Below are 12,228 nucleotides of genomic sequence, written 5' to 3'. Positions count from 1 at the left end.
CTTTCAAGTTCTACCAAATCTTAACTAAATTCAAAATAAAAAATAATAATAATAAATGTTAAACATTTATCTTAAAGTTTAAATTACTTTCAATTATTTTTAGAGAGAGTTGTAGCTTTGGTCCCAAATATTTAGTGCTTAAACATCTCTAATCCCTAAAGTTTGGACGAAAACAAATGTAGTACCAAATGTTTTTAATTTTTAAGCACATTTAGTCCTATCGACTAATTTTTGCCAATTGCTACCAAACTTAGGTCACGTACTATCACATGCCAGCAAGTGATTTTTTGAAAAAGATAAAAAAAAAATTCACAAAATATTGTAAGCCAGAATTGGTAATAAAAAAGGATTAATTACCTAATATGCTGATCACGTGAATAATTAGGTTTTATCTCAGAATTCTTTATTATCAACTGAATTTTTGTATTCTATGTTAAAGACTAATTACTCAAAATATTAGGATGCGAGTAACTAGTTCTTATTTATTAAAGACTATGATTAACAATATTTTTTCAAAATTTTTAATTTTTTTCAAAAGTTTAGTTGTTGGCACGTGACAATAAGTGACAGGATTTCGATAGCAATTGACAAAAATCAGTAAATCAGACTAAATGTGCTTGAGTATTGAAACATTTACTTTCGTCCAAACTTCAAATACTTGAACCGCTCATACTTTAAAACACTTAAAACCAAAACTATAACTGTCTCTTATTTTTAGCTATTTGTAGTTTTTGTGTATATCACGGCACATAAAGTTAGTCAGGTACTAAATTGCTAAGTTATGTTAATTAATACAATCTAAAAGACCACTGTAAAGTTATAGTGCAGTTCAACTAGAACGACGAACCTAAGCTACTACAGAATAATATTAGCCTAACATTATATCTCTTCAAAGCTAAGATTAGGTGATCCGGAGGTGAAAAAGCTCAAGGATAATCTTCACCACTAGAAGATCTTCGATTTGATTAAACTAAAAGGGTGGAGATTATCTGAGACAAGGAGATAGAGATTAGCCTTAACTAATCTTATCATTATCATCATCATCATCACTAAACCCCTAGATATAACAGCAGGTGAAGCCACAGGTAAAGAGTGAAGTTCATTATTAAAGAATCCATTCATAAACTCTCCTCTCTGATTGTCGTGTGTGCTTGCTGGTTAGGCATTCTAGACGTTGGGCTGTCTGATAGAGGAATTAACAGTGGGCCCTCTGACTGTGCTGTACAATTCTGGGCCCTCTAATTGAGGAATTCTCTCTGGGCTATCTGATTGTGGAGCTGTAGTGTGTTGTTAGGCATGAGAGGGACTGCGAGGAGTTAACTCTGGGCCCTCTAATTGTCCTGTGTGGTTTCAGGTTTTCCGGTCCAGAATCCTTTCCTTTGGTGGGTTTTACTTGCTCTCTACCATTTGTCATTTTGTTGTGGGAAAAATACTGATCAACTTGCGAAGGCCTAATTCGAACTCCAATCATAACTTCGAGCAGTTGCAAAGGCAAAATTCGAACCTTGGCAGCTCCTGGCCAACTGGGCAAACCGTGCTTAAATAAAGATTAGTAATGCTAATTATAACCTTTAATGCTTTTGAAGTTTTAAATCATGCACATTGCAAAATTATCAACTAGCATTAAACACATTATTCTAGATTCTGAATTTTAGCAATTTTACATTACTACTTTTTTGGCAAATCTTGGTGTTCTCTCTTAAAAGGTATTGGTCGTGTTAATAATAATGATAATGAGCAAAAAAAAAATTACTATCTTAAGCAAGATGTTGTTTACGTACTCTTAAAAGGAAGAGGTTGGTTTGGGGGTGGGGGGAAGGGTGATTTGAACCCACTTCTAATTCCTAACTTCTCAACACAACCCTAAACCACCAATATGCAATTATTAGAAGCAAAGAGGGATTTCTTAGCAAGTTACCTTAGAACCACAAGAAAAATGGTAGCTTAGTGCTTTTCCCTCCAAAATCACTCCACCAACACCTCTAATCCTCCTTAGTAAGCAACTTTTATGGAGTAGTTTGCAAATTGGTTCGTTGAAACTCAAGATTGAAGCTTGAAATTGAAGTGGAAGATGAACTCTCTCTCTTGTTTTTCTCTTCCTTAGGTTCGGCCAAACAAGCACAAAATGAAGAAAAATGTTGGTCAAAATTTGTTTTTAAGAAAGGTAAGAAAGGTTGGTTAAGGTTCAACTTTCAATAGTGTCGCGACAAGTGGCGCATTAAGGATTAATCTCATCCTCTTGTCTTCCAATGGTTAATCTATCTAGCTAACCTCTAATTATTCCTAGTACCTTGTAAAATAATATCCCTTTATGCAAAACTTCACCTAGTCGTCAAAAAGTTATCGCACTTACCGCATTAGCGGGTCCCACATCCATAATACACTATGAACGACAAATGAACTAACTTATACTAGAAAAATGATTTAAAAACTTGACTCCCTTATAAAAATATCTAAGAAATTAAGGCAATAATTTAAAGTAAAGAAAATGCACTCAAAGAAATAAATAAAATCCAACCTAATTTTCTGGGTCCTCACAAAAGGTAAAGTATAAAAATTGCTGTGAATAAGCCAATTGATCGACTTAGATCATAAGGTTGATCCTAGAATGTGTAATTGGTGAAGAATTCGACCATAAGATTGGTTCGGAAGAATTGTCAGATTAATTGTGGGTAAAAGAACAAAAATTAGAAAAGAATCCTGTTAGTTGAGTTGTAATTACTAAAATCACGAGGTGAATTGTCAATGAATTGACATCAAATTGTACAACGAAAATAGTTTATCCAGAAGCAAGGATTATCTTAGTAAGCCAAAAAAAATTGAGTGACAAGATGAGTTTATCCAGGTGCATGGAATATTGCACTTTGCAGCAACAAAAGTTTTTAAAGATGAGGAGTCAAATTGATGTTGGCATAATTTGCAAGGAAAATTATTGTTTGTAATTATATTGAACCTGATTGAAGAGAAACCTTGATTTAAAGGAGGCAATGTTGGCATATTAAATCATGCCAATAGAAAATTTCATATAATCATTTACTAGTGTTTTAGTCAAATTAAAGTTTTAGTAATACTATTGGAGTCAAGTTATGGTAGTTTTATAATTTAGAAATTAATATTTTATTAGAAAATTTCTTGTCATGGTAAGATTTGTTTACCAAGTCATCTAGTTTATAAATGAGTAAATTTTATATACACTAAAAGTGCATACACTATCACCATTAAATCCATGGCACATGTACAAAAATTAAATTTTAAATTCAAATTTTACATAGTCGTCGTTTATCCAACGCTGATAGCGTATACGCGCTGTTAGTGTAGGAAAGATTAGTCCTTTATAAATAGGAATTCTTATTATTGTCACTAGTTGAAAAGAAAGAAATTTGATAGGGTTGTTCTTATGGTGTGCGATTAATATATTATTATTGATTTTTTCTTTTTTTCCCGTACATACTTGTATGTGTGTAAATTGTCTCCCCATATGCGTTGGTTTTATGAAATTTGGGGAACGTTGATATCAGTAGCACTTGAATGGCGAAAAACACTTCAAGCAGGGTGGTTCTGAAGAAAATTAATTTAGCCAAATATATACTTGTATGTGTGTAAATTGTCTCCTCATATGCATTGATTTTATGAAATTTATTTTCTATAAGCTTTTTGGTAGAAAGTTTTGAGTTCTACATAACTAGCCTATTCCTTATCCAAATAATGATAAACACCTTATGAGTTACTTAAAAAAGCTAAAATAAGTTGGTTCAATTGGTGAAAATGGATCTATGATCACGAAAACATGTTCTGATGTATAATGATAAGTGAATCTGAACTCATCCAAACTCTTTATTAGCAAGAAAACCTTAAAAGCAGATTTTTCAACACGTGGGTGAAAGATTTGAGGAACGTTGATATCAGTAGGCACTTGAATGAGGAAAAGGACTTCAAGCAGGGTGGTTCTGAAGAAAATTAATTTAGCCAAATATATACAAATCACGTATTTATAAAAATTAATATCAATCATTGTTGCTTGTGTTCAAAATGTAAGCTACTGCATAGTTCGTGTCAGAATGCTAAACACTAAAAATTTGTAGCAACCCTACAATATCTTCAAGCATCACCTTCACATTTCAATGGCCCAACCATCATATGCTGCAATTAAACTTGTAGTTTGGCCTCTATGCTTTAACATCTCCCAATACAATATCTTCCCAGATTCGAAGAAAGTGACAGAAGAACCCTACCCATTGAATTTGTTGCATACCGCTCCACGTGGAAACCTCTATACAGAAATTTTCAAACGGAGCTTTTCTCTTGTCGGAGTAGTTATTGAACTCGGCCAGGGAGCAACTCGATGGAGAAGGTGAATCATTGAGTACCGGTTCAACTAGTGGACGGGTGATTAAATTGGTGGATCATTAAAATATAGGGTTAATTTCACATACCTCGCCTGAGGTTTTTGATAATTCCAGAAAGCTCCCTCCATGTTCTAAAAATTACGTCTACCTCCCCTATTTTCACTATTTAAGTAACATTCTAGACCCAAAAGGCTATGCCTTTTCTCAAAATTCCTATAATGCCCTTGAGTTATAATTTACAACAAAAATGTAAAGAAAAAAATGGTTCAAAGTTTCAATTTTATTTATCTTTACTTGCTATCACTACTACCTACTTATCAACATTTAAATCACCATTAAATAAACACTTATCTTTGTTATCTTTTACCTAAAAATTTTTGATGCGGACTATTGTATTAACTGTAAACGTTACATCAGATACCCAAAAAATTACATACAATTACATATCAATATCAATTTTTACTTAATACACAACAATATTCATCAATATCCCTAAACTTTAATACCATGGCTACCACTTTTTTAATACAAAATAATCTAAATCATTACTACTGATATCAATATCTAATATACTCCATTAAAACAAAGTTCAAAATCGATCAAATTCTCTCTATAGGAATAACATGAATAATTGTAAATAAAAAATAGAAACACAATGTAGTTATAAATATATGCCAAGAACACTTTTTTTCATGCTAACCATAACAATATAACCTATATTTAGTTTCTATTCCACTTCCTATCCTTAATTTTTATATTTTATCACTATCACTATCTTCATTTCCATCTAATTTGACATTGAAATTAGCACTCAATTTGTCATTTGACAATTTCAATTTGCTAATGCCTATCAAAATTTGGAAACAAAAATAGGCACAAGGAAACTATTTAATAATAATGAAAAATTGAGAATTGGAAATAGATACCAAGATATGTAAGTATTGGTGGTTTGATGTGTAGGGTGATTTTATTAGTGGTGACAGTATACATTTGGTTGATAATAATAAATAAATGAGTTTAAAAGAAAAATAGATGTAGGAGAAAGAGAATAGATTTGAATTATTGGTTGATAATAGATGAGAGAGCTTTAATATTTGATAGAGTTTTTCAATGAGTTGATAATTAATGAAAGGCATTGTTGTCTTTTTATCACACAAAGGGAGGTTTCTGTAATTATGTAAATCTCGAGGGAGCCGAGTAAAATTATCAAAAACTTCAGGGGAGGTTTCTAAAATTATCCCTAAAATATATATTAACTTTTTATGCACGAGCAGTACAATGAATTTTTTTATACTAGTAGGTTTGGATGTACGTCATATATACATGATTTGAATTCATATTATGTAACATGATTTCAACTTGATTGTGTAAAATAATCTTTACACTGATAATGTGTAAAAAAAAGTCATCCTTAAAATATATTTAAATACAATATCTAATAATTTTTAATACAAGGTATATAGTTTAGACATTAATATAGTATGCTGTAAAAATTTTTATTTAATTTAATGAGTTATAGAATAATTAATTATTATTAGAGTTAGCAAAAAGTAAATTTAATTGGTAATTAACCAACCTTCGAACTCAGTTGGAGTTTGACACTTGACGCTTGACTACTCGATATCTATACTATATATAAAGGGAGAGGTGAAGGATTTGGGGTAAACATTTTTTGTCACTATGTATACTTCCAATTTTACCCTCATTAAAATCACTTCTATATTACTTTACTACATAAACACAAATTGCTAAAATAACTACTCATAACTATTTTTAACTATAATTAATCTAAACACATCTTGACTGCTTCTAACTCTCTAAGTATTGTAACTTACTAAAATCATCATTTGATGGGAGAAAAGATTAAAATATCACAATTTGCTTTAGTAATGAAAATTTTATATAAAATTAATTCACAAAAGTATCAAAATTGGACGCATATTATGTGTGCCTTTAGCACTACTAATTATTAAAAGGCTATCTATAATAACAACTATGCTTGTGGCCCAACGGTTATTGCACTCCATTTGGTGCAAATCCCCTGTTTGAACCATGCTAGCAGCACTCTATTATGTATATTTCATAATATAAGCTCCAATGATCCAGCCGGTTCCTCACAAAACTGTTCGGGTTTAGTCCAATTAAGTGGCCGGTTCCCTGAGTTAATCGGTTGAAAGATCAATTTGAACCCGGTTGAACCTGGGTGAAGGTTTGGAGGGGGTTTGGGTAGCAAGAATTATGATTAACTAGTGATTTCTTTCTTTTCTTTTTCCTTTTTTTCTTTAGAGTACATAAGGGTTTGATTTGATTTTGACACTTTTTGGTGTTGGTCAATATCAATTCAATCCAGATGTCCGGATGATATTTATTGTGATTAATTATGTAACGTTAATTTTGACTTTTTTGCAACACTAAATGAGTTTAGCAAAAACACGTGTTTTGATTCGAACACTCTACTTCACCTAACGTTATCTTATCTGTTTTATTGCAAATGAAACACTATCAACCTGAAACATAGGCTGGGACAATTTGCCATTAAGTCCTATAGAAAACAACGTAAACCGGTATACTTAATAGACAATAATGTGCATCACCAGGACAGAATTAGGGAGGGCCAGTTTTCTTTCTTGAAAATTTAAGAATTTTAAATGGATTTTTTCATAAATTTAAAATTTTGCACTTGTAAAAATTCAAAAATATTATTCCCTCTGTCCCATATATTTAGTCATATTTGGGAATATATTTTTTTTATGTACCGTACACTATATTAAAAATTATTCCTTTTGTTCCACTTTTGCTCTTAATCATTTACTGGTCAAAGTAAGAAATAGAAAACAATTTCTTTACATTTATTTTTATACATCATTAATGAAGGGCATAAGGTAAATTTTAGGATATAAAGCAATTAAAAATATCAAATATGACAAATATTTTGAAACAGTTAAAAAAAGAAAGTATGATACTTTCAATGGGACGAAGATATCATATGATAATGCATAACTTTAGGTATGATATATGCATAACTTTTGATTTCATCTATGGTCGTGTTCGGTATCAGAGACTATGTTTTCAGAACCGGACCGGATAGCGACTCAGCCAAGGTCAGGGGTCAATGGGTTCGACCGGGGGTCGATAGGGGTCGAACCGGATGACGTCATAAATAAAAATTATTTAAAAATTAAAATATTATATATATCATATCTAATAATATATTGATATTAATAAAGGTATATTCATATATATTTGATGTTTCAAATATATTTAACAAGAAAATACAAAGAAATTAGAACAATATCAGAGATACAAGTTGTGCATCAAGAAATAATTAGCAGTAAAAATCTCAATTCTTATAATGACACAGCAGATCTTTTGTAATCTCTCCAAATGCAAGCCAAAACAAGTGGTGTCCTTCATGCTCTGACTCTTGATGGCTCCATAAATTTTATCCGCTACAATTAAAACAAGTTGTGTCGTGGGGAATCACACCATAAATGCATTGATTGGATATGTTGCAGAATTTCTGACAAAAGATTTTACGCAACTTTCACTCCGTTTGTAAATGCCTGTTTTTATCTTTATATTGCACATTAAATCTTCTGAAAAAGAATATTGCATACTAATTTATAGGAACTGATAAATCATCTGAAAAATTATATTGCACACTAATTTATAGGAAATGTTACACCAAAAAACTAGGTATAGTCACTGCTTTATTATGGTAGAGATACACTTCACATCAAGGATAAAAAGACTTTAAGGGTAAACAAGTTTTGTCACTAAATTTCATTCCTAAATTACCGTTAGTAACTGGTCAACCATTAACTTCTTCCTCTATTTCTCTCCTAATAATTTCCAACAAAAATTTTTCTTTAAATGAAATTTTGATTACCTATGTGTTTCAATGATTGTTGCTTAAACATGACATGTCTTTTTTTTTTTTTTTTTACATTTATTTCTGAATAAAATTTAACTCTTGTCAATAATTACCTTCATAATCACAGGTAAGTACCAAAATTTATCTATCTATGTATTTTTATCTGACAAAATTTTACACATCTATTGTCAAAATATAAAATCAAGTCTCATGAAAATGATTTCAACAAATACATTAAAAAAAAATCTACAAGTATACTTTTGCATTAGTTGCACACATCAAATGTTCCTTAATCATTAAATAATTCTCACTAACAATCATTTCCCCCATACCATTGTGAAACTTGGTTGATCTTATTCCACATATCTTTTAGACCTAACCTACAGTTCTATGATGGCTTTTTTGTTTTTCTGTCTACCATTTACCTTTCACTACAAAATCCAAATTTATGTTTATGTCTAGAATAAAAATTGAAGAATAGGATTAATCAGCACCCACATACCTTTATCTACTGTGCAACATTCTATATTCTTATATTCTTGGTTTCATGTTTTTTCATCAATTAATTTATAGTTTTCTCTCATTGTTGTACAGTACATTTCGAATCATGCAATTTCTGCTCATACTTTATTACGCTAATTAGTACAAGAGTTTTGAACTTTTTCAAGAGATAATATTTAATGGGTAGATTCCAATTTTTTTTTTTGTTTCAGTCTTTCATATATTTTCATGTCAAGCAAATTTTAGGCCAAAAACATCCTTTAACAAATCATTGCTCCATACCTCAAAGAATGATTTCATTTCTTCTACAGTTTATTGCATGAACCAAATCTACCACATGAACTACCACATGAACTATAAGAAGAACTTGGTACGCCAGAACACGACAAAAAAAAAAAAAAAAAAAAAAAGGCCTGGCACGTTATGCATAAATTATGTCAATTTCTCTTTTAGATTGTCTTATCAAAAGATTCCTTTTTAAAACTTGGGATAATTTCAAAAACCTCCCCTGAGGTTTCTAACAATTTCACTAAGCTCATTAAAGTTTAAAAAATTACACATACCTCCCTTGTTATTTAAAATGACAATTTTACCCTTAAATATTTTAATGAAATTCCCTTATTTGGTATGCTTATACTTAGAATGAGTTTTAAAATTATTTTTCCATTTTTTCCTTCTTATTCCTTTTTAAAAATTTTTTGCCAATAAAACTATAGAATTACCACTATTGCCTCTAGTTTCTATTGTAACCAAATATCGAACTAGTGATTTTTTTACGGGTTAATTTTATATGTAATCCAATGTTTTTATTAATTTTTATTTTCTACTTTAACAATAAATAAAAAAGAAATGACCCAAAAGCACTACTAAATTATGATAATCCCCTACTCGAAAAATTCAAAGGCTATAAATGAATTATATCAACATTTTCTTTTCTATCTTGTAAATCTAAATTCATAATAAAATACCATCAAAAGTATTCTATCATAGTGATAAAATTATTATTATAGTTGTTTATCAAATAATAAGTATGGACATGAAAAATTTGGTACATTTTTCTTATAATTATACTAGATAATCTTATAATTGTATAGGAAAATAAATTAAAACTTGTTACACAAGGGCATTTTTAGGTATTCATTTAAAAATTTGACCAAACCAATATTATTTTAAGATTTTGTTACTAAAACTATCAAATCAAGGGAGGTAAGTGTAATTTTTCAAACCTTAGGGGAGTCCAGTGAAATTGTCAGAAATCTTAGGGGAGGTTTCTGAAATTATCCCTTAAAACTTTGCTCCTCACTAATACCAAATATTGCTAGATTCTCTATTGATTTTTTTTTTTATCAATCATCACCATCTACTCTATTGATTAGTTTAGCTGATTACGATTCTTATCTTAGATTTTTTTTTCAATGTTCTCATTTGCTTTTATATTTAAAGAGAAAATCGTTTCAAACGTTTCTCACATTTAGTCAAATGAATTTTTTCATTCTTTACTTTAAAAATGTTAATTTTATGTTCCTTATAAATTGATCTTCGTAAAATTTGGTCCCAACTTAGTATTTCGACCACTTTTTAACCTAAAATCACTACGTAACCCACATGCAATAATTTTTATGCAGAAAAAATTCAGATTCCACTTTTTTAGTAGCAACAATAATTATGGATTGGCTTAGATTCCACTTTTTTAGGGAGAAAATGAATATATTTTGGGTAGATCTTTCTTTTTTGGGTACAAAAATGAATATATATTGGATTATTTATTTAACTATAAATGGGATCTGACATTTTTGTCGCTAAAAAACTGACCATGTGTTAATCATGCGATGGATTCAGGGTAAAAAAATGTTAAAAAACTGAAGTTGGAATCAAATTTTACAAACTTCAATTTGTAAGAGACGTAAATTTAATATTTTAAAACTAAAGCACGAAAAAATTCATTTGACGAAATTTAAGGAACATTTTGAACATTTTTTCATATTTAAATTATAGATATATTAATGGCCACAAAAAGTTAAAATCCACAATCTACCAAGAGTAACTTTTACAGGTTCTAATTATTCTCTTTAATTGCTTTTCATAATCAAATTTTGTAATACCTAACAAACAAAAACAAGTCCATAGTACTTCTCAATGTTACGATCATCCATGATTACTATCTCTTAGTGTCAAGAGAATATTTAGGAATTGAGGACAGAATAGTCGGAGATAAAATATAGCATTAAACCTAAAACTTGATTTTAAGTTTTTTCCTGACAAAACAGACAACTATATACGAAAGTTTAGAATTTTATTTGACTGTTGGTATTTTGAGGATAAAAGAAAAACATGACCTTTTGGAGTATTTCAACCCACTTTATTACCCTAGATTAACTTAGCACTATGTCCTATTGCATTTGGCTATTAAAATATTGATTATGTTGAGTAATAGTTTCAACATGAAATTCCATGTTTTGCTGGAATCTGCTGCATTTCAGCTTTTGAGTAAACAATCCTAAAAAATGTGAATAAATAAATTTAAATTCTCCAAAATGGGACACCATTTTTTCCTTGACTTTAAATTTACGCTTGAAGTTTAAAATTGGATTAAACCACATTATAGCAGTAGATGAAAAGAACCATATTATAGCAACGCTCAAGCTATGACTTTTTCTCTCTTTATCTTGTTTTTCACCTTTTTTTTTGTGTAAAAGTTAATACTCAAGCATAGGGGAAACAATTCTAAATTTTGTAGAATTGTATGTAAATATCATTCTAATTATACAAATAAATTCTATCTATGAGTATTTTCAAATATTTTAACATTCAAAATCACAGTTGTTAGATGATAGCCACATACATATTATTTGGTTTAGAAAAATATTACTATACAGTTTTGAGGGTAAATCAGTATATAAAACAAAGGTGGTTGGAGAACGTATTTCGACTTCCGAAAAGATGTTTCTGATAAATAATTCCGTCCAAATGGAGATACTATGTTATAAGAAAGGATATTTATGTTTATACTAGGTGGTGAGACCCCGCGTTTGACGCGGGGTGCCCCTATTGTATAGTAAGAGGAGTGATTTTAGTATAGGTAAGTAATATTTGTAAACATGTTAAGGTAATTTACATAAAGTAGCATATTAACATGTAATTTACGTAAAGTAGTATATTCTGGTGATTAGAAACAGGAATATAGAGCTGCAAATGTCAATAGTGCTAACTTATCACCAGAATAACAAAAGCAATCCGTTGTCTGAAGCAAAAGTAATACATGCTTAGTTGCCTTTTTTGGATTGATGATTGTTGGAGTCTTGTCATTTTTTCTTTTAACTGCAGAGTTTAGTCGACCTTTGCATGCTTTGTTGTTTTTGCCAGTTCTTCGTCAAGGCTTCTCTTCACTGAAGATGAGGGCCCTTTGTCGATGGTTTGATCGACTGACACAACAGATAAAGCTGATGTTGGTGTGGAAGTCGACGAAGCTTGTTCGATTGAAGATGAGATGTCTGTGGTGGTGGTTTT

Source organism: Coffea arabica, chromosome 11c (assembly GCF_036785885.1).
Source record: "Coffea arabica cultivar ET-39 chromosome 11c, Coffea Arabica ET-39 HiFi, whole genome shotgun sequence".
NCBI classification, from domain to species: Eukaryota; Viridiplantae; Streptophyta; class Magnoliopsida; order Gentianales; family Rubiaceae; genus Coffea; species Coffea arabica.
Note: the sequence above shows the minus strand (reverse complement) of the source record.